Source organism: Martes martes, assembly GCF_963455335.1.
Source record: "Martes martes genome assembly, chromosome: 4".
Taxonomy (NCBI): domain Eukaryota; kingdom Metazoa; phylum Chordata; class Mammalia; order Carnivora; family Mustelidae; genus Martes; species Martes martes.
This window is the reverse complement of record NC_137891.1, coordinates 46,647,323-46,669,237: the sequence shown is the minus strand read 5'-3', so window position 1 is coordinate 46,669,237 and position 21,915 is coordinate 46,647,323.

Genomic DNA, 21,915 nt, shown 5'->3' with positions numbered 1-21,915 from the left:
ATGTTATACTTTGCTTGCTCTAAGAATTAAGAATTTAATGTATCAGTTTATTAATGACTAGAAATTCATCTGCAAAATTGTAAGATGCATTGACTGCATGTCCATTACAGGTCAGATGTAGGCAATAAATATGAATACCATCCTGAACAGTTTAGACATATGTTAATTGTTAGAATGAATTTAAAGATACATTGTCTGCTTTTAAAGTGATACTTTTTTTTTGTAATTTAAGAACTATTACTTGATTGCCTATATATACTTAGCACTATCTTAGCATTTAAGAATTTAAACAATATTGTTATCCTTGAGAGGATGCATGGCTTATTTTCTCTTGAGTGGCTTTTTTTGAACGTTCTACTTGGAAATAATTATAGATTCACAGGAAGTTGCCAGGAAATGTACAGGCAGGTCCCAGGCATACTTCAGTAGCCTTCCCCAATGTTAACATCTTGCATAACTATAGTACAGTATCAGAACCAGGAGAATGACATGGGTACAATACATAGGCCTTAGTCGTATTTCACCAGTTACACATACACTGGTTAGTATGTATATGCCATAAACTGAATGGTTACCTCCCCTCAAAACTCACATATTGAAACCTAATCCCCAATGTGATGGAATTTTGGGGGGGGGGGGCTTTGGGAAGTGATTAGGGCATAAGGGCCCCTCCCTCATGAATGGGATTGACAGAGACTCCAGACAGCTCTCTCACCCCTTCTGCTGTGTCCTCACACAGAGGGAAGCTAGTGTCTATGAACCAAGAAGCAAGCTCTCACCAGACACTGAATCTGCTGGCACCTCTAGAACTGTGACAAATAAATCTGTGTTGTTTACATCACGCAACCTATAGTATTTTTGTTACAGCAGCCCAAATGGACTAAGTGCAATTTTATCACATGTGTGGCTTAGTGTAAGTGCTGCCAGAATCAAGACATAGGCTGTACTGTCACCATGAGGCTTCTTTGCTTTGCCTAATCATAGCTGCTACCACCACGAACCCCCATCCTAACCTCTGGCAACCACTATTTTGTTTTCTGTTTCTGTAATTTTGTCATATCAAGAATGCTATATAAATGGAATCCTACAGTATGTGGCCAGCCAAGGCGGATAATTGTCTTAAGGTTCATTCAGGTTTTATGTATCAATAATCTGTTCTTTTTATGTGTCTCAGCCTATTGATAACCAGTGTTGTTCCTGGATGGGCCCTTGTGGTTCTCATTATGGTTCCAAGACACCCTAAGCAATAACTATCAGGAAATTTTGTAAGAGGATGAGGTTATTACTCAAGTCCTGGAAAGCACACTACTCTTCTGGGGCCACACAGTAAGGACGCAGGTAGAAAAAGAAAGTAAAAGCGTGGGCCTGGGTCTCTGCTTTTACTGGAATCAGGGTGGGAGGCCTAGGGTTTCACCAGATCACTCTTTATTGGTGTATTTAAAACATACAAGTGGGAATTTAAAGTGCAGGAAGAGGAAAATGAACCATCCAAATGGTGGTTATCTAAATCAAGATCTCTAATACAAAGAAGACTTAATAGTGGTGGGGGCGGGGGTGGGTGTGGGTGAGATGCTACTTGGCTGTTTATCTAGTTCTATGGATGGCAACGTGTTTTTGAGGTAGTAGTCTTTGAAGAAATGCCTCAGCAGTCAAAGCTGAAGTTAGGCACTTAGATTAGAAAAAAAAAAAAAAAAAGAAAGAAAGAAAAGAAAAAGGATGTGAAGAAATTGGAAACTTTGTATACTGTTTGTGGGAATGTAAATAGATATAGCCACTATGTAAAACAATAAGGAGTTCTTTCAAAAAATTAAAAGTAGAACTACTATATGATCCAGCAATCCCTTTGGTATATATTCAAAATAATTGAAATCAGGATCTCAATGAGATATCTGGATTCCCATGTTCACTACAGCATTATTTACAATAGCCAAGATACAGAAATATACAATCTGACTATCCACTGATGAACAGATGGATAAAGAAAATGTGATACACACACACACACACACACACATTAGTAATGGAACACATATATAAATATATATGTATATATGTTTGTGTATAATGGAATACTATTCTTCCATAAAAAGGAAAGAAATTCTACTGCTTACAACAACATGGATGGACCTTGAGGGCATTCCGCTAAGTAAGTCAGAGAATGACAAATACTTATGTTTTCACTTACATGTGGAATCTAAAAAAGTCATATTCATAGGGAGAGTAAAGTGGTAATTGACAGGGCCAGGGATGGGGAAAATGGGCAGACGTTGGTTGAAGGATATAAACTCCTAGCTGTAAGGTGAGTATAAGGTGAGTATATTCTGGGATCTAATGTACACCATGGTGACTATCACTAACAATGATGTATGATATACTTGAAAGTTGTTAAGAGAGTAAGTTTTAAATTTTATCACTACAAAAGAAAAGGTAAACATGTGCGGGGATGTAGGTGTTCAGTAACCTTATTGCAGTAATCATTTCACAATATATATAAATCATCATGTTGTATACCTTCAACTTACACATTGTATGTTAATAATATCTCAGTAAAATGGGGTGGGGGGAGAGGTGTTCTATATCATTAGCCACCAGGAAAATATAAAATAAAACCACAGTGAGCCATCAATACACACTTACCAGAATAGCTAAAGAGCTTGTGATAACTCCAAATGCTGGCAAAGCAAGCTGATCACTCGTATGCTGCTGGTGAGAATGTAAAATGCTACAGCCTCTCTGAAAAATAGTCCATCAACTTCTTCTAAAACAAAGAACCACTTTAACACAAGACTCTGCAATTGCTCTCTTGGGCATTTATTCCAGAAAAATGAAATCTACATTCACACACAAACTTGTACATGAATGTTCATATATGAAACAGTCAAAAACTGGAAACAATCTGGATATCCTTGTAGAAGTGAATGGTTCTATCAACTGTAGTCACTCAAAATGTGGAATACACCCACCAATAAAAAGAACTATAGCGTAGGCCCTGAGAGTTGAGTTTCTTTCTTTTTTTCTTTTCTTTCTTTCTTTTCTTTTTTTTTTTTCTTCATTTCCAATTTAGATTCCTTTTTTTCCTAGGACTTCAGTACTATGTTGAATAGAAGTTGTAAAAGTGGGTATCCTTGTCTTGATTCTGATGTTTCAGGTTTTCACCGTTCAGTCCGATGTTAGCTGTGAACTCGATTTTTCCTGAGACAAAGCTAATATTCTGTAGTTTGGCATGTGCTTCATTCATTCATTCATTCATTCATTCAATAAATACATACTGAATGGCTATAAAGTGCTAGATACTATTAAGACCTGGTGAACTTGTTGTTAGAATCTTCAAGATAATAGAAATACTTTTCAAAATAGAATTTGAATCATATTCTTAAATAAATTGAAGTGGAATGCATCATTAGGTAGTAAGTTATTGGTTTGAATCATGAAACCATATACTTTTAGGGAAATTTTAAAGTTTCATAATTAATTACTTAGGTTGTATTTCTATGTTTCCATATAGTCTCTCACATTTTTTCACATATTTAGAGATTTTGTTTTATTTTTAGAGACTCGGGATTTTGCACTGAGTCATGATGTTTCTTCTAAAAGATTGATGACTACTATATGCAGAGCAAGTATGTATAACAAAAAGCTACTAATTTTAGGAATACCTTTATATGCCTTTGAAATCATCAGGGCTGTGAAAAAATCAGGGGTATTATGACCATCTATAGAAAACTTCACAATGTTTGCAAATTATTTCTGGAAATATGTATCATACTGCTCTTATTAGAAAAATACTACTACTTTATGGAATAATGGCATAATGTAAAAAGGGAAAATTCTGATCCAAAATACTTTCTCCTAATAGTTTCCATTTTTCCTACTCAGAAAATAAAACAGCATGAGTTTAAATTTCCTACATTTTTTTGATGGATCAATTTCTCTGCACAGAAGTCAGTGATTTAAAAAAAATGTAATAAGATAATGTCTTCCCACTAAGTATTTTTCCTTCTTCAAATTTACCAATCAACACTTCTTAAAGTAGGTACCATCAAACCTTGGTGTGTTTTTCATAATAAGCCAATGTGTTTGGCAAATTCTTCCTATTTAGCATATTAATATATTAGAATCTCTGAGAAGGCATTCAGCCCAGACACGAATTTTATCTTATTTTGCTCAGACTTAATGGATCACTGAACTTGTCTTTAGAACAACAATTTTTCCCTAAATCATGTATTCAGACAATGTATTGTTTTTACAATACCTCAATCAGTATGGTGAGTGTTTATGTATCTGTTCACTTTTCATGTTTTTTGTGTAAAGTATAATGCTGGAATATAGACAGCTCTGATTTGCTGAGTAGACATCATGTGCCAGGGATTCTGCCAAGTACTTTTAAAATATAATATCAGTAAATGCTCATATGCATTTTATATCCTAAGTACTTTTAAGATTCCATTCTAAAGCTGTTGGACTGTACCCAGAAAGTTAGGCTAGTTGACTAAAGTTGTACAGCCCATAGATGTAAACTCAAGCCGACTCTAGAAAAGTAAAATTGAGAAGATGTTGAAAAATGGAAGATTTGGGTTTATGACTAAAAAATATACAATACTGTACGATTTTTTGAAAACCCTAAAAGCCTTTCTTCAGTATTGGTGTAGTTTCTGTTTCTGAACAAAAGCTGCCCAATGGCAATTATCAAATTCATTTTTTGAATATAAAAATGTATTCTAAGATAAACCAAAAACTGGAAGCTTTTCATAGAAAGGAGAAAAAAAATGTTTGAGACAAAAGTCAAATCTGCAATGAGAAAGGTGACTAACACATAATCTGCCAGGGAAGCTAAAGACAAAGTTTAAGGGGCAGGTATAATCATCTGTATATAGAATATAAGAAGATGGCAAAAAAAATTAGGAACAATATAAAAAATGAGTTATGTTCCTATATGCCAGCAATGAACAAGTGAAATTTAAAATTAAAACCCCAATATAATTTACAACCCCAAAATGAAATACTTAGGTATAAATCTAACAAAATATGTGCAAGATCTATATGAAGAAAACCAAAGAAGTCTGATGAAGGAAATCAAAGAACTAAATAAATGGAGAGCTATTTCACATTTATGGGTAGAAATTCTCAATATTGTCAAGATGTCAGTTTTTCCTAACTTGATCTATAGATTTAGTGCAATTCTAGTTAAAACTCCAGCAAGTCATTTGTGAATACAAAGAGATTCCAAAGTTTATATGGACAGGCATAGGGTCCAGAATAGCCAAGTCAATATTGAAGAAGAATGAAGTTGGAAGACTAAAACTACCTGAATTTAAAGCTTATTATAAATCTACAGTAATCATGACCGTGTGGTATTGGTGAAAGAACAGATAGCACAACAGAAGGAATAGAGAGCCCAGAAATAGACCCACATAAACATAGTCCACTGATCCTTGACAGAGGAGTAAAGGCAATACAGAAGCAAAGATAGTCTTCGTCCAGTGGTGCTGGAACAACTAGACATCCACATGCAACAAAACCTAGACAAAAACCTTACAGCCCTTACAAAAATTAACTAAAATGGATGAAAGACCTAAATGTAAAATGCAAAATGACCAAACTCCTGGAAGATAATGAGAGTAAGCCTAGATGCCCTTGGGTATGGCAATGACTTTTTAGGTATGACACCAAAGGCAAAATGCATGAAAGAAATTATTGGTAAGCTGGGCTTTATTAAAATTAAAAGAAATTCTCTTCCTGTAAAACACAATGTTAAAAGTATCAGAACATGAGCCACAGACTGGGAGAAAAATATTTGCAAGAAACACATCTGGTAAAAAACTCAAAATACACAAAGAACTTCTAAAAATAAGAGCAACATCCTAACAAAAGACCAAAGATCTTAACAGACACTTCACTGAATAAGATATGCAGGTGGTAAATAAGCATATGAAAAGGTGTTTCACATCATAGGTCATCAAAGAAATGAAAATTAAAGCAACAGTGAGATACCACTACACACTCATTAGAATGACCAGAGCCTGGAACACTGACAACACCGAATGTTAACATGGAGGGAAACAACAGGAACTTTCATTCATTGCTGGTGGGAATACAAAATTGTACAGTACTGCGGAAGAACTTTCGTGGTTTTTTACAAAACTAAACATACTTTTGCCATAAAATACAGCAGTTGTGCTCCTTGGTATTTACTCAAAGGAGCTGAAAAATTTTCCCACACAAAAACCTACCTATATACAATGTTTATAGCAACTTTATTCCTCTTTGCCAAAACTTAGGAGCAATCAAGGTGTCTGTCAGTAGGCAAATGAATAAATAAACTGTGGTACATCCAAATAATGGAATATTATTCACTAAAATTGGATGAGCTGCCAAGCCATGGAAAGTTACGGAGAAGCCTTACGTGTTTATTGCTAAGTGAAAGAAGCCAATCGCAAAAGGTTAAATACTGTATGATTTCTACTACATGACATTCTGAAAAAGGCAAAAGACTGTGAAAAGATTAGTGGTTGCCAGGGGTTGAGAGTAGGAGAGTGATGACTAGGTGGAACACAAAGGATTTTTAGGGCCGTGAAAATATTCTACATGATCCCTTAATGGTGGATACACGGCACTGTATTCGTCCACACTCACAGGATGTACAACACCAAGAGTGAATCACCATGTAAACGATGGACCTTGGGTGTTTGTGTTCTTTTCATGTATGCTCACCAGTTGTAGTGAATGTACCACTCTGGTGGGTATATTAATAATGATAGAGGCTGTATGTATGAGGGAGGAGAGGGCGTAAGGGAAATTTCTGTCCCTTCCCTTCAATTTTGCTGCAAATCTGAAACATAACTCTAAAAAAATCTTAATATATATATTTTAAGTGGATGATATAAAACTTACAGAAGGTGAAAGAAGAGTGTTGCCTAAAGAGACCAAAACCAGGGGCACCTGGGTGGCTCAGTGGGTTAAGCCTCTGCCTTTAGCTCAGGTCAAGTCTCAGGGTCCTGGGATTGAGTCCTGCATTGGGCTCTCTGCTCAGCAGGGGGCCTGCTTCCCCCACCCCCTGCCTGCCTCTGCCTACTTGTGATCTCTTTCTCTGTCAAATAAATAAATAAAATCTTAAAAAAAAAAAAAAAAGACCAAAACCAAAAGAGGTCTCAATGGAAAAATTTTCTATCAACAGCAGCACTCTGACATGTACAACTCCTGTGGACTTTACTCCACCTGGAACTGTCTAATGTGGTGGTGTCAACCACATGCTTCTAGTACCTGGAAAAATAATGTTGAGGGTATAGGTTTTACTACAAGAATACAATTAAATAATTCTAAAGGAAAATAAATAGCTACTCATACATAAAATAACAAAAGAGAACATACAATGTCTAGAAAAGAAAACAGTGTTTGCTCTCTGGCAAAAACACAGACTAGTTTAGACATCTCAGAAAAGAAATTACAGTTAGTAAAATATTGAAGAAAGATCCAAATGTGATTGTGGAGTTAAGATAGGAGATCATAATAAAGATCATAATAATAATAGGAAAGATGAATGTGGATATAAGCATTGTTAGACGCACTTAAGATGAATTGTTCAATAAATATTTGCTAAAAGCCTGAATGAAATCCAGGGTGAGATGATATAAGGAGAACATGATTGGTTCAAATACAGAGAAAGAATGGAGAATATTAGCTAATTTTGCCTGTGCTCCTATATAGAAAATTAATGACATTTCAAACACAAAATGCATGAAGGCTTAAGAGAAATAATGGGCCATAAAAGTTCTAGATCAAGGCATTAAAGTGCCAATTGTTGAATAAAATGATTAAGTAGAAAAATTATTCTTTATTCTAGGAATTTAGATGATTGTATGATGATCTTATGACCTGCAGCAGAAAATCAAAGCAAATCAATATGAAGTATTCTGTCTTATGTGACTTCCCATATTTGGCCTATGATCCTTTAATTTTTCATTTACATTAACAATTTAAATGAAGGGTCAGGTATAATAAAGTTTGAACTGGCTGGAACCATAAAGCAAAGTTTTGCCAAGTTCCTCTGACTTACCATTTTTAAAGACTCTTTCTGTGTGGGAATAAATATTTCTAACTTATTCAGGGCACTGTTCTTCTAGTGTTGGGCAGGAATCAAGGATTGTAGCAGTGAGACTATGGATATACTACAACAGAATGTCCTCAACAGTTGCTAAGAGCAGATATAGGTGACACAGCTTCCTGAGTTCCTTTCCACCAGTCCTTTGAGATCTGGTGCTGTGTGTTTTCCATCATATTAGACTGGAAATCACACCTGTTCCCTCAACTTGCTCAAAAGGCCTCAAAGATAGTAATCATTCTTTCTTTATCTCTATATATCCAAAGCCTATAAAATGGCATTGAAAAAGTATTTGAGTTTAACTGATTTAACTGGACGATTCTGAGGGAGTTTGGAGTGCACATGTTCTGGGTAGAGGCTTTTCTCAGAAGATGACAGGAGTTAAGCCAGGTCAGGCAATGAGATGGAAGATTCTGTTTTACTGTTTTAGAAATAGTGTCACTAGAGAGTCTTGTGTTATTTGGGGGCAAGAAATTGCTCTGCTGGAGTTGTTCATCTTTTTAAGATTTTAAGATCTTTTTAAGAACTTTTCTTCTTAAAGCCCTAGGCTTATTCTATAAGCTCAAATCTTTCTCCTAAATACTTTAGTTTTATGAAAGTGGCTTTCCACTTTTATCTTTGCAAAAATCTGTAAGCAGCTAGGGTGTTTTTACCCCAAATGAGATTTCCATCATTGTTTTGAAAGGAAGACCACAGCTCCAGCAGTGCTGGGGTTTGTTTTTTGTTTTGTTTTTGTTTTTTGTTTTGTTTTGTTTTGTTTGTTTGGTTTGGTTTGGTTTCTGTTTTTTTTAAATCTGGACAGTGCAACTTGAAGGTTATGGGAGTTTGCCAGAGGGGTCTTCTGGAAACTGACTTTCTGGAGAGAGAGAGAGAAATGAGTTTGACCCTAGTCTAGTGCTTGCTAATAAAATGCATCCTTTTGCTATTTTTGTAATGTTAATTGGCCTGTGGACAGCTGCATGTACTTTGTTTTCTGTTTTTTTTTTTTTTTTCCCTGTGGGTGTAATGTTTTTATTTTAAGATTTTTTACTTATTTATTTGACACAGACAGATCACAAGTAGGCAGAGAGACAGGCAGAGAGAGAAGGGGAAGCAGGCTCCCCACTGAGCAGGGAGCCCGATCTGGGGCTCAATCCCAGGACCCCAAGATCATGACCCAAGCCAAAAGGCAGAGGCTTAATCCACTGAGCCACCCAGGCATCCCTGTACTTTGTTTTTAAGCATGCATTGCTGTTTACTACAATTGCAGTAAAGTCCACTTCCTGCACTTCTGTTTGAAGTCACATTTTTCCTTAAATGCCTGTATCAAAAAACACATTTTAAGTGATTGAAGTGGGTGATTAAAGAATAAATATGCTACAAAGAGTTAAAATAGATGTACAGTTGCTTTATTTACTTCTTTGGAGGATAAATATTGCTATTTACTCATACAAACAATTCTTGAACACCTAACATTTACATAGTACAGTGAAATTTCTCTTTAAAAGTTTTTAATGAAACAAAAATAAGCCACCTTGAATTGCTTAGAATTTTTTTTTGTTGCTATTACCAAATCTTAATAGTCTAAGCATATTTTATAAAAATAGATAATATGTTTATAATGCACTGTCTTTTAATAAAGTCTTCATGTACAGGTTAAAAAAATCTCTCAAATTTTCATAAGACTTACAAGTTTAACAAATTTTCCACAATACCATCCCACTCAACTGATGCCACACCTGGGACAGTCTACTCATTCCACTTCGCCGTGTGCTCTTTCTGACTCTAATGCAAAAGCACAATTTATACAAGATCTTTGCTCTCTGCAAATTTCTTAATAAACATCACATTTTAATAATTTTAATAGGGACTAAATGTAGCTACAGAATCACATATATGACAAAATTGTGTATATTGTTTTGAGTTTGTGTTTTTCCGATTTTTTGAGACTCCACCTAAAAGTGATATACAGTATTTTATCTTCCTCTATTTCACTTATTTCACTTAGTGTAATGCCTTTGAGGCCCATCCACATTGTCACAAATGACAAGATTTTGTTCTTTTAATGGATGAATAATATTTCATTGTATTGTACCGCATCTTCTGTATTCATTCATCAATGAAAAACTAAGTTGTTTCCTTCTTTTGGCTATTCTAAATAATGTTGCAGTAAATATAGGGGTGCACATAGTGTTTTCATTGTCTTCAGATAAGTACCCAGAAGTGAAATTGCTGGACCATATGGTAGTTCTGTTTTGAATTTTTCTCACAGTGGCGACACCAATTTACATTCTCCCAAGAGTGCACAAGCCTCTTTTTTCTACACTCTTGTCAATGCTTGTTATTTCTAGTCTTTTTGACAATAGCTATTTTAACAGGTGCTTATAGTCAAATATAAGTTACATATTTGATTATAATTTCTTGTCAAAAAGGCAAGGGAAGATGCCAATATTGGATCAACTAACAAAACCCATGTAAATTTGGGTAGATGAGAATTTCCTATATTTTACAAGATGCATTCCATTACAAAGACAACGATTGCCTGCTCAATGCATCTATTTCATGACTTTTTAAATTTTTAAATTATTTATTTATTTTTTTAAAGATTTTATTTATTTCTTTGACAAAGAGAGACACAGTGAGAGAGGGAACACAGCAGGCAACCTGATGCAGGGCTCAATCCCAGGACCCTGGGACCATGACCTGAGCTGAAGGGAGACACTTAATGACTGAGCCACCCAGGCGACCCTTGTGACTTTTTTTTTTAAACAATTTTTCCCTTAAACATTTCTGTTCCTTACAATGAAGAGAACTCTGGCTTGATCCTAAAATCTGCTACTAATCTAATAAATCATTTAGGTTCTTTGTAATCCATTTTTTATTTTTATACATCAGTGATTTGGGTGAAATAGATTCCAAATAACAGCTCATATCACTTTGAGGTTGTTACACATGGGGTGTTACCTTAGACTGAACGGAGAGCATTTCCATTAAAGGTCTCAGTCAGTGTACTTATTGTCACAGGGTAACCCAGGAGGAAACAGGTTGTGCATTGGAATTTGTCACTGAAGAAGAGGCTGTTGTGTTCATCCATCAACTCTGTTCCTTGTTGGTTCAGGATTTCCCTGGGTGGGTGGAAGCTAACTATCCCTGTAGTACTCTGTAGCCCATGTACATGGACTAAATGGTCTTCTAACTGTTTGGAAAAAGTCTTGAGAGAGGAAAGCAGGGAGACGTGGTAGTGCATGCTTGAGGAAGCATACAGGAGATAAGAGGAGGACTGAGGATGTGATGAGGACATAAAAATGCCATTTACAGTGCCTGATTAACTGGTCAGTACCCAAGACTCTAGTGTGTGGGCCACCTGCATGCCTGTATGCTGACAAGAGAAAGAACTGCTGTCATCTAGATGGCCCAAGTAGCTAGAAAATTTTAAAATTTCTTTATTACTTCAAATCCATATGACTTCTCACAGAAACTAACTTTATTTGTGACCTCCTCTATATTTACAGAGTTCTCACTCTTCATCTCACTCCTACCATTAGCCTAACTGAATTGAATATGAAGAATGCAGTTAACAGCATCATAAATTCACTGTTCTTTGACGACTTCAAATCCATTGATCATCTCCTCCATTCCACTTCAGTAAACCTCTCATGGACACACCAATATCTTATAATCAATTGAAACTTCACCACCTATCCGCCCCGATTCCCACAATTTCCCCGCGCGAGTCTTTGCTCTTTTGAGTGCTTTCAAAAGACCTCAACGTGAGACAGGAATCCATCAGAATCCTCGAGGAGAACATAGGGAGTAACCTCTTTGATATCAGCCATAGCAACTTCTTTCAAGATATGTCTCCAAAGGTGAAGGAAATAAAGGCAAAGATGAACTTCTGGGACTTCATCAAGATAAAAAGCTTCTGCACAGCAAAAGAAACAGTCATCAAAACAAAGAGGCCACCCACGGAATGGGAGAAGATATTTGCAAATGACAGTACAGATAAAAGGTTGATATCCAGGATCTATAAGGAACTCCTCAAACTCAACACACACAAAACAGATAATCATATCAAAAAATGGGCAGAAGATATGAACAGACACTTCTCCAATGAAGACATACAAATGGCTACCAGACACATGAAAAAATGTTCATCATCACTAGCCATCAGGGAGATTCAAATCAAAACCACATTGAGATACCACCTTACACCAGTTAGAATGGCCAAAATTAGCAAGACAGGAAACAACGTGTGTTGGAGAGGATGTGGAGAAAGGGGAACCCTCTTACACTGTTGATGGGAATGCAAACTGGTGCAGCCACTTTGGAGAACAGTGTGGAGATTCCTCAGGAAATTAAAAATAGATCTTCCCTATGACCCTGCAATTGCACTGCTGGGTATTTACCCCAAAGATACAGATGTAGTGAAAAGAAGGGCCATCTGTACCCCAATGTTTATAGCAGCAATGGCCACGGTCGCCAAACTGTGGAAAGAACCAAGATGCCCTTCAACGGATGAATGGATAAGGAAGATGTGGTCCATATACACTATGGAGTATTATGCCTCCATCAGAAAGGACGAATACCCAACTTTTGTAGCAACATGGACAGGACTGGAAGAGATTATGTTGAGTGAAATAAGTCAAGCAGAGAAAGTCAAGTATCATATGGTTTCACTTATTGGTGGAGCATGACAAATAATATAGAGGACAAGGGTAGATGGAGAGGAGAAGGGAGTTGAGGGAAATTGGAAGGGGAGGTGAACCATGAGAGACTATGGACTCTGAAAAACAACCTGAGGGTTTTGAAGGGGCGGGGTGGGAGGGTGGGGGAACCAGGTGGTGGGTATTAGGGAGGGCACAGATTGCATGGAGCACTGGGTGTGGTGAAAAAACAATGAATACTGTTACGCTGAAAATAAATAAAAAATTAAAAAAAAAAAAAAAAAGAAACTTCACCACCACAAACTTGAATACACAACGCTTTTCCCATACTTCCTCTTTTATAGCTCTCTTCCCAGTACCCCTCATCATTTAACTCACTTAGAAATAGTTTTACAGGGGCGCCTGAGTGGCTCAGTGAGTTAAGCCTCTGCCTTCCGCTCGGGTCATCAGCAGGGAGCCTGCTTCCTCCTCTCTCCCTCTGCCTGCCTCTCTGCATACTTGTGATCTCTATCTGTCAAATAAATAAATAAAATCTTAAAAAAAAAAAAAAAGAAATAGTTTTACGACTTCTCCATTTTCTCCCCAAATCTCCCAATCCTTCCTAATACTTATTTTCCTCTCAGGAGAATCTGTACCAGTGATAGGATATATAAATGAGCATATTTAATTCTCTAACTGTAGGATCATTCATTCATTGTTTATTCATCTGTTCAGCATTGGAAGTCACAGTGCTAGGTACTGCAGATATGAAGATAAAATGAGAAATTATCCCTCAAGCTTCTCATAGTCTAGGAGAAATAGAGGAAAGCTGCCTTCATGAACAAATAGAAAAAAAACAAAACAAAACAGTGTGGTAAGTGAAATATAGAGATGTGAACTGTATGAACTGGAGCACCATGAGGGCACTTAGCCCAGTGAGATCAAGGAAGAATTTCTGGAAGTGGTGCTCAGTGACCTGGGTTATAAATAGTAAATCAGAATTACCCAGCTAAGGAAAGGGTGAGGATATTCTGGTTGAAGGACAGAGTGTTAATCAAAACAAAGGTACTATCACAGCATGTTGAGTGCAGAGAATTATAAGCAGGTCAGTTTTTCTGGTACAACAAGAGTTGAGAAGAGACTTATAAGGAAATCATGACCTTGTGGAATATTTGTCCTGTGACAGGACTAGGGCTTCAGCTTTTAGGTGATTTTCTATACTTACTTTCTATTTCCTAATGATTTCACTAAATTTTTCTTGGGTGGCTCAGTTGTTAAGCGTCTGCCTTCGGCTCAGGTCATGATCCCAGGGTCCTCGGATCGAGCCCCGCATTGGGCTTTCTGCTCAGCAGGAAACCTGCTTTCCTTCTCTCACTTGCCCTGCACATGTTCCTGCTCTCGCTGCCTCTCTCTCTCTCTCTCTCTCTCTCTCACTGTTAAATAAATAAATAAAATCTTTAAAAAAAAGGTTAAAAAAAAAAGTCTTCCCGGGTTTTGAATTGCCACCTCGAGTGGAGATTTTTACTTAAAAAATGTATCTCCATTGTTGTTCCCTGTTTCTTAAAAAATTTTTCCTCAGCTTTGTGCTCATAAAATCATATCAGGGGGTTAAGGTGAGGTAAACAGTTTGAGAAAATGGACCAAATTAATCTACTCAAACCTCACACATGGAGGGGTGTGGCAGAGGAAATTGCTTAATCAAGGTAGACAAGATCAGAACTCTGAGAGCTCCCCTGGGACAGAGAAGTGAGTTCATGAGTGAAATGGTAATTTGTCAGCATTTGCTTAGAAGTTGCTTTGACACAGATGTTTGATTCAGAAAACTAGAAGTAATCTTAGACTCTACCCTCTGCTTCCCTTACCTCCAGGTGTCATTTACCAAACCTCACCTTGTATTCTTTACCATTCCTACTCCAGTGACCCCATTGGATATCACAGAGCCTTTGGAACAAAGCTTCTTGCATGGTTATCATTTGAAAAAATAAAGGGATACGTCAATGAACTTTGTAGCATTTTGGAATAACTGCCTTCAGGGTAATATGGACAAATTTGTATGAGATATAAACTTGGTCTCAATCGTGACTTCGATATAGAGGCCATCATATATAGTGATTATAGCCAAGGTGGTTGACACATTTTCTCCTTTATTAAAACTAAAATGGTTGATAATAAAAAGTTCATTAAGTATTAAACTCCATGTTACTCAATTAACAATCCAGACCCCTATGCTCCTTTAAGGACAATGTATAGTTGTTTTTTTGTTATGTTTCATCAGTAACTTTCACTGTTCATTTCAATGGTTGGCATTTAAACAAGGGTGAAGTAGAAAATTATAAATAATGTATGATGCAGATTTATAGCATGGTGCAAACAATGTGCAACAGTTAGAGGGATAGTTAATCAGGTTACTATAGTTTGAGAACAGTTGTATTGGTTAGTTTAATTATTTATGTGAGCACAGCATAGGAAATGGTATTTAATTAATTCACATTTCTATTTCCCTGTATTTCAAAATGCCCTACATAAATGAAGTTCAGTGACCTGCATGTCCTTAGGAAATCTTAGTTCATGTGGATGTTCTCTAGTAAGATTACATTTCCTATTATGAAAACTTATATATTTTAAAGGTCACCTTTATTTAAAGCATGATTTGAAAAGGACACATAAAATCTACCAAAAGGAACGTGTTATAAATGTAGAAATATATTAACATAAGGATAAGAAAGCAAATGTAATTTTAAAAGACATACACAGGTAGAATAAACCCATTGTGGTTAGAAAGCAATCTTGCTTACTACCACACTGACATAAATTTAAAATACTTTAAAATGATTGTACAAGTTGCTGACAAGCATTTTGGATATAAACAACAAAAAATGTGTCAAAGAACTTTAAATTACATTCTAAGTAACAAGAAAATGGATTTAGATCTTTTGTGCTTTTGCAGCATCAGCCGTGGCTAATAATTTTAATATAAAATGAAGCTTCTTTGTAGTATAGAGAAGTAAATATTTCCAAAATACAAACATACAGATATATTGTTGTATTTATGGTTGACAGATTACCAGTCTTACAAACTTCATAAAATCAAAAACATTCACAGCATGTCATTTTCTATTAGCACCACTCTTTGTGATCAACCAAATGATGTGAGCTAGCTTTACTAGAGGCTAGAAGTCTATATTAAAATCAATTAGGAAGCTAGGTAATAAAAAACAGTGAAAAATATTAGCACGCAAAGGTTTTTAGGGTTGTGTTTAGATCGCTTCATATGTTGACTTACAAAGAGTTAGGAACAACTTTGTTGTAATTCCTTATTACATGCCATCCCTTTGGCATTTTATTAGGGAAATCTAATAGTCCTAACAACTATATGGAGTAGGTACTATTATTATTGGAGAAATGAAGTTTAGTTTGAATTCAGGTCAGCCTGATCACAAAGCTGTAGTCTTAATCATAACACTGCACTGTTTTATGGCCTGAATCAGCTCTCAAGTCTGACAAATATATTATGTCTAGAACACTACAAGCTTAGCTTTTATTTAAATAAGTAAGCAAAATTTGTAGCTGTTAAGCATGCCTTACGTTAATCTGATACCTAAGCCATGAAACTTTTGAAACTTAGTATCCTTAGAGATCTCATAAACATGAGTGACATAGTAAAGACTTGGGATGTTGGAGTTTACATGTGTCATTTTCTGCTGACCCGTAAGAGAGGTACTGTCATTATCCTGGTTTTGCAAATAATTAAAATGCAACTGAGAGAAGTCAAATTATTTACTTGGGGTCGCAGAACAATAAAATTTGGGGACCAGTATTCATAAGCACTTTGTTATCATGGTGTCTATCCTACAACACAATTTTCTAGGATTTGGAAAGCGTAGTCATGAAGAAAAGTATATCTGACACTAAGCACCAATATTTTGACAATAATGTTAATTTCCATATAGGCATAATTTTTCCAGTTGCCGGAGAACTCTTAATACTCTCCCTAGATGGAACACACATATAACACACTGCTGGTTGCCCATGATTTCTACATAGCTACCTATTTTTTTTCTATTGAGGTTTACAGCTTTGGGGCTCAATAAAAACTTGTACCATAGATTCTTTGGCCCAAATTTAATTTCTCTGGATTTTCCCAAGACAAAATTGTAACTCCTCCTCCTATGTGTATGACAGTATTTACAAACTCATTAAAAACATGCCCCTTTGTGGCGTGCCTGGGTGGCTCAGTCCGACTCTTGTCTCTTTTAATTGTCCAACTCTTTTAATTGTCCAGCTCTTGATCTTGGCTAGGGTCTTGAGCTCATGGTTGTGGGTTCAAACCCCCTGTTGGGCTCCACGTTGGGTGTGAACCCTACTTCAGGGAAAAAAAAAAGGTCCCTTTGAAAATTTGGGATAGTATCATGGGGATTATTTTGTGATTTAAGAGTTACCCAGCCTAAAAAAAACATAATTTTGTTATATTTTTAAAAGATTTTATTTATTTATTTGACAGAGAGACCACAAGAGAGGGAACACAAGTAGGGGTATGGGGGTGGTGGTGGTGGGAGAGGGAGAAGCAGGCTTCCAGCTGAGCAGGGAGCCTGATGTGGGGCTCAATCCCAGTACCCTGGAATCCTGGGATCATGACCTGAATGGAAGGCAGATGCTTAATGACTGAGCCACCCAGGCGCCCCTTATTTGTTATTGTTTAAGGGAAAAAATGAGTTAGTAAGCTGTTAAAATACATCAATTAACTTTTCTATAGTCCATGCTATCTCAAAAGAACTTTTTTTTGAATAAGTAGAATTTGTTTTCATTTTAGTTCATAAACCCTAGCCCTTGAAAACCAAAATTGGTAATATACTACAAATGTATCTTATCTCTTTGTGAATTCATAAAGGCGGTTTTTTTTCCCCCCCTCTGCTAACAGTTTCCTCTCTTAACTTGACTCTTTTGGTTAAAAACATCAGATAGTCACATGACACATCTGGCAAGAGTCTTATTTTATCATCAATTGTCCAGGCTTTAACGAAGATGATTTTTGTCTTTTCCCCCTATTTTAGTTTTCCTTTACTTTAATCTTGATTTTTTTTTCATGTTTTCTGATCTCTTAACTTGACTCTTTCGGTTAAAAACATCAGATAGTCACATGACACATCTGGCAAGAGTTTTATTTTATCAGCAATTGTCCAGGCTTTAATGAAGATGATTTTTGTCTTTTCCCCCTATTTTAGTTTTCCTTTACTTTAATCTTGATTTCTTTTCATGTTTTCTGATTTTTGTCTTATCAACTATGACATGGATAATGTGATTAATTAATAAACAGGAAAAGTGAAAGAAAGGATGGTTTATATTATGTTTTTATGTTTTGTAGTTATAATCAGTGGTTTCCAGGTTCTATAATCCTAGGATACTTAATATCAATGACAGAAGTACGGCACTCTGATTTTCAGTTAAAATTTTTCTAAAGCATTCTGGAAAATCTTTAAGGTATTATATGTGGTTTATGATATAATTATTTTTATAGTTTATTGCTAGTGATATAGAGCATTATTTAAGTTTAGGGTGTACAGCATAATGACTTGATGTACATATATTGTAAAATGATTACAATAAGTTTAGTTAACTGAGACTTCTCATAAAGATAAAAAATATTTTTTCTTACGAGAACACCTAGGATTTGCTCTCTTATCAACATTTATATATATAAATAAATGTATATAAATATACATACATAAACATATATATTATAGCAACGTTAACTACAGTCCCATATTATACATTATATCCCTGGTACTTATTTATCTTATAAATGGAGGTTTGTACATTTGAGCACCTTCCATTTCCTTCTCCCCCAGCCTTCCACTTCTGGTAACTATAAATCTGGTTTCGTTTTCTATGATTTTTTTTTAAGATTCCACACATATATGGGATTATACAGTATTTGTCTCCTCTGATTTATCTCGCTTAGTGTAATGTTCTCCAAGTCCATCTATGTTCTTTCAAGTGGCAGGACTTCTGCATTTTTTATGGCTGAATAATGTTCCATGGGTTGCGTGGGCTGAAGGCTGTTTCCGGCAATTGTGGGACTATGAATTAGTTTCCTTACTCAGGCAGAGCGTGAGAACCAGCTCCAAGGCCAGCAAGAATTTTTGTTTATGGTCTTGACTCAAGCCAACCCACAAATCTAGTTTCCTAGCTAAAGAGGGCCACTGGCCTTGCTTTGCAAACAATCAGCCCTAACTGTTATACTCCTTGCTCAAAAGTGGGTTACACCGCAACCAGGCATTGTGACCGGCTTTTTTGGTGAGTCAAGGAGTTCCATTCACCAGTGAGCCAGGTTATGACTCAGCTTTCCTGTCTGACTGGGGGCAGGTCAGTCTGTAGAGCCAGTAAAACTCTGCCTAAATCAGGCAAACCTATACCCTCCTGAGTTTGCTGGTCAAACTATACCACTGCCTTGGTTCTGCTGATAAACAAAAGTGCTGGTTGTGACTGCTACATGGATCCTGCTGGTGGGAACTTAGTCTGCCAGGATCTGAGTGCTGGTCATTTTGAGCCCTTATCCACCTTTTCCATCAGATTCAGATGGTGGTTGAGCCTACAGATTCCCCTGCAATCCCTGTGGGGTGACACTAGAGTGAAGGCTCCCAAGAGGCAACCCACAATGTTGGGGGAGATGAACCATCAACTTTGGGCTCTTTTCCCATTGCAGGAAACATAGCTGATGGATACCTCTTGGTATGGTGCTGTGCTGGCCTGGGGGTGGGGCAACATGGTGAGTAAGTAGCTGTTTCACTTTCTCAATCCTGTCTGTCTTGGTCTCTGTTGTGCAGTGGGGTACTTCATCATCTCTTCCATATTCTAGGATTCTTTCACTGTTGTTTATCCATGAAGTGTTGGTTTTCTTTGTGAGAGGGAGTAAAGTCAGGAATGACCTCTGTTGAAATCTTGATGATATCACTCTCCTTTCATGATGTGATTCTAATGAGTATCTCTTAAACCCCCAAATTCCCATTGGGGTTTAAGAAGCATGCCCAAATGGAATTGTGTTGAATTATGTTTACTAAGCCTAAAGGTCAAGAGAAACAGCTTTTATTAGTAATATTCTTTTCCCCTTTGTATCTTTGGAAGATCTGAATGCTTAAGCTTTTAAAAAAAATTTTGCGTTTCATCATTAATATCAGTCCAATACCAATATCATTGCATCTGACCCTCATCCAATAATTTTCTCATCCTGGATTCTGTTTTGTGATTAAATGTTTAGCCATGATTTTCAACACTGAGATTTTACTATTTGATATATAATAACTGTATAATTTTTGAGTTTTTCTTATTTATTGATATTGTTCCTAAGATATGCACTTTATTCTAAGATGTCATTTGCATCCAGCTTCAATCGAAGGCTTTTTCAAGGGTGGGTGTTTTGTGTCATGACATTGTAAAAGTCCACAAGAAAATGAGACTACCAACTAAGACTATATAAGGGACAAAAATTTCTGCTTTGGAAGTAACTTTTGCACTTTTCTGCTTATTCTTCCTGCCTCTAATAATATACTACTTATGAAATATGGATTGTTGTGGAAATTGGAAGGAGGAAGTTGAATGTTGAAAGCATAGGGCAAATGGAAAAATATATCATCCACATAAAATGTTATCAAAGTTTATCCTTTTGCATTGGATTTAAGACATTTTATTGTCTGTTCCTATGATACAAGTCAGTAAATTTTCCTTGTGAACTGAAAGCCATAGCAGTCTGTGTGTTCTGCTCATGAGCTCAGGATTCTAGAGTTTAGGTTTCCAAAATAGATGAGGTAATAGGAATAAGTGGGTAGAGGGGAAATGATCCTGGTAATGGCAACATTTTTTTCTTCCCCTTCTGTACCTCTCTTTAGTGATGTCTTCTTCCTAGAAGTGTGTGCGTGTACTTGTGCGCGCGCGCGCACACACACACACACACACACACACACACACAGCTTCTGATATCATACTTTCTGAAAATGCTACTGGAGCTCCTGAAAACCAGTACCTCTTCTAGTGGAATTTGAGGGTGCCACCATTCTGTTAGGAATTGCCAGGAGCAGTAACAAAGCAGATGCCCATCTATGTCAAGTTTGCCAAGGCATCATGTTAACTCTTGGTTTACACCTAGAGTGTTGACTCTCGCCATTACTGAAATCATGAAAAACTCCCTTGGTATTTTTTATTGTTGTTGTTTTTAGATGAAGAAATTGAAGCTTGGAAAATTTAAACAGTTAGCTACAGATTACATGTTTATTAGTGTCAAAAGCAGGTCTTTGTAGTTCCACATTGGAATATACCTAGCTTCCCAAATGCCATATATTTAGTCCATAATCCTCTATATTTTTAAGAATTGTCTTTATTTTATTTTTTCCTCAGTTTCCTAAACTTCCTCTCCCTTACACACCTCAATTGTATTCAAGTTACAGACAGAACTAGATTCATAGCTCCTAGAAACTATAACCTCCACCTACCCATGTTAACAGTTATTTTCCTCTCATCCACAACTGTAGGCAGTGATGAATGTGTAGTTCAATTGACTCTTTTTATATCCTGTGCTTAAATTCATAATGGAACTGTCACTCAATAAGACAGTATTTGATGGTCACATTCTAACTGAAAATTTTTTTTCCTGACTGCCTGCCAGGAAGTCCCCAAAGATAAAGTTTTAAACTCTTGAATGCTTGGTATATGCCTTTAATTGCATACATTAGCAACCTAACTCATAGATTTCCACAGTTATATTTTCCCCTAAAATAGCCTGATAAATATTTTTTATAACATGAATACTGATTCAAAAATAGCAAAGTTGTAGAGGAAATCACTTTCAAGAATTAGTATATAGGTGCTTTGTTAAAAAACAATTTCTCAGAAAGCATGGAAGACAGACAGGCTTCCTGGGTGTGGAGAAGAGGTTTTTAGGACTGAGTCCAGAAAAAATAGCATTTCTGAGTATCATTTACAATCATAGGAATAAATGAAATTGAACTGAAGAGGATATTAACCTATGTTCCTAGCTCCTTATGTGTAATGAGAAGAGACACAACAGTCTCCAAAGATACACAAAAGAAATTTTATCTGGTTTGCTTTGCCCACTGGTACATTGCACATTTTATATTTCAATTAAAATTTTTAATTAAGAAATTTCAACTGTTGTAAGCATACTTTAACATATTCCTCTGACCT